Source organism: Chiloscyllium punctatum, unplaced genomic scaffold, assembly GCF_047496795.1.
Source record: "Chiloscyllium punctatum isolate Juve2018m unplaced genomic scaffold, sChiPun1.3 scaffold_1017, whole genome shotgun sequence".
In the NCBI taxonomy this organism is placed as follows: domain Eukaryota; kingdom Metazoa; phylum Chordata; class Chondrichthyes; order Orectolobiformes; family Hemiscylliidae; genus Chiloscyllium; species Chiloscyllium punctatum.
Window position 1 is genome coordinate 10,001 of NW_027310751.1, and position 2,500 is coordinate 12,500.

General features: G+C 63.5%; 1 non-coding gene across 1 annotated transcript; it reads right to left on the reverse strand.

Moving 5' to 3' along the window:
• Positions 1–628: 628 nt before the first annotated feature.
• LOC140474471 (5.8S ribosomal RNA) lies at positions 629–783 on the reverse strand. The gene has a single exon (XR_011959142.1). It is a non-coding gene; the product is annotated as a 5.8S ribosomal RNA (ribosomal RNA).
• Positions 784–2,500: the final 1,717 nt, after the last annotated feature.

Sequence of the window (2,500 nt, forward strand, 5' to 3'; positions counted from 1 at the left end):
CCTCCCTCGGCCAGGCACTCGGCGCCAGCAGGGGAGACAGGATCAGACGCCCCGCCGGCCACTTAAGGCCGAGGACGAACCACGAGACGGGCGGCTGCAGCAGCGGGCGGCCTGCAGCTCCCAGCACTCTCAATCGATCAACCATCGAGTCGGGTCAGCGTGTCAAACCGGCGAGCTCCACGGTCAGGCCGGCGGCGCACCAGCACCGGACCTCCGCGGCTCCCTTCACTCTTTCCACTGCCAGCCAACCGAGAGACGGACCCAATGCGGACGTGCAGAGCTTAGGCAGACCCCCCACTGGAGGCTCAACACTTCGTGGCAGCTCCGTGTCCCAGAGACCAGGAGGGTTGGCACACACACACAGTGTGAACCACCGACAGCCATTCTGGGACCGGTGACAGCCGTGCTGGCCCCACTGCCACGACACAGACGGACGCCAGGCCGCGCTCCCCGGCGGGGGGATGGCGTCGAGCCTGACGAACGGAATGTGCAGGGTGGGGGGGAAAGGCCAAGCGCTCCGACGCCGGAGGGCTCCGGAGTCTGAACTTAGGGGGACAAAGAGGACGGGTCCTCTGCGACACCCCAGCCGCGCTCTCGCCAGCCAAGGCGAGTGCGATTGATTGCCAAACGACCCTCAGACAGGCGTGGCCCCGGGAAGAACCCGGGGCCCGCAAAGTGCGTTCAAAGTGTCGATGATCAATGTGTCCTGCAATTCACATTAATTCTCGCAGCTAGCTGCGTTCGTCATCGACGCACGAGCCGAGTGATCCACCGTCAAGAGTTGTCTGAGTTTGTTTTAGGTCTCTCCCTCGCCAGAGGAAAGCGACCCGGACCGCACATACGCTCCCCACCTTGAGCTACAGCCACCTGCACGCCGGCGTGCGGGCGGAGCAGGGTGGCGTGAAGCGATGGGGAGCACCATCCTGGTGCGGCCCGCAGAAACATACGTCTATTGGGGGGAGGAGGACAGGGCGCCCAAGAGGCGATGCGTGCCCCAACGCACCGCAGCGACGGAGGCAGGATCACCGCCACCATGTCGCCCGCCTAGTATCACGAGGCGTGCAGCAGCTTTGCCCTAGGAAAAGCAGAGGCGGGAACGGGCACCGGCCATCGGTTCGGCAGCGTCACTGACGCGTGCACGTGGCGGCGTGTCGGCGAGCGGACTTCCTGCGAGGAGGCGGGGGCGGCACTCGCCCGAGCAGACGCCCGCCCGGCCCAGCCACCGCCGAGGTGGACTGGGAGTCGCGGCAACGGCTCGTCATACTCGTTCCCACACTCACAGCGCAGCTTGCCCGCAAGCCACCGACCACCGATCGACGCCAGGCGCCCCGACCGAGAGCGGGATCGCTCGTTCGCCCTGCTGGCAGTTCGCTGGGGATCACTACTGCACGGAGCTCGGAGACCGACGGGCGGCAACTCGAGAGTCTTTAAACCACCACCCCCATCCCGCAAGTGCAAAGAGGCTGTATACGCACAGACGGGTGAGGGGAATAGGTACCCCGTCGGGTTTGAAGGGAGCGTGACTAGATAGCAACGATGTAAACCCAGCCGATTTGGGAGCGAAAGACCGGCGCCTGCATCACCGGCTTCGTTTCCCGTGGCTGGAGAGTACACCGAAACCCTCCGTCTGTCGCGAGCTCCCGACGACGCGGTGCCGCCAAGCAGCAGGGCCGGACCTGGTGTGGCTCCCCTCGTCGATCACAGACCGGTCGGCACTACTGACGAGACGGTGGAACGGGCTTCGCCCCTTGTGACGAAGGGTGATGCGAACCCGCCCGCCCGCGTGCGTTCGGGGTGGACTCGGCAAACGGAGATTTGAAATCGGAAAGTGTCCTCCTGCCCCGCGCAGGTAGGCGCCCAACAGTTGTGGGGGGTTTGGCGGTGACCACGGCTGCAGGGCCTGCTACCCCGACGAGCTCTCCTGCTGGCCCCGAAACCACCCTCGCGAGACAAGTTGAAACGGAAACGGGCGTACCCCCAAGCCGACGATCCTTTCTTATTTGTTACTTTTTTTTTCACTTGCTCGAGTTGTGGCGATTTGGCGGTGACCACGGCTGCAGGGCCTGCTACCCCGACGAGCTCTCCTGCTGGCCCCGAAACCACCCTCGCGAGACAAGTTGAAACGGAAACGGGCGTACCCCCAAGCCGACAGAGATCCTTTCTTATTTGTTACTTTTTTTTTTCACTTGCTCGAGTTGTGGGGGTTTGGCGGTGACCACGGCTGCAGGGCCTGCTACCCCGACGAGCTCTCCTGCTGGCCCCGAAACCACCCTCGCGAGACAAGTTGAAACGGAAACGGGCGTACCCCCAAGCCGACGATCCTTTCTTATTTGTTACTTTTTTTTTTCACTTGCTCGAGTTGTGGGGGTTTGGCGGTGACCACGGCTGCAGGGCCTGCTACCCCGACGAGCTCTCCTGCTGGCCCCGAAACCACCCTCGCGAGACAAGTTGAAACGGAAACGGGCGTACCCCCAAGCCGACGATCCTTTCTTATTTGTTA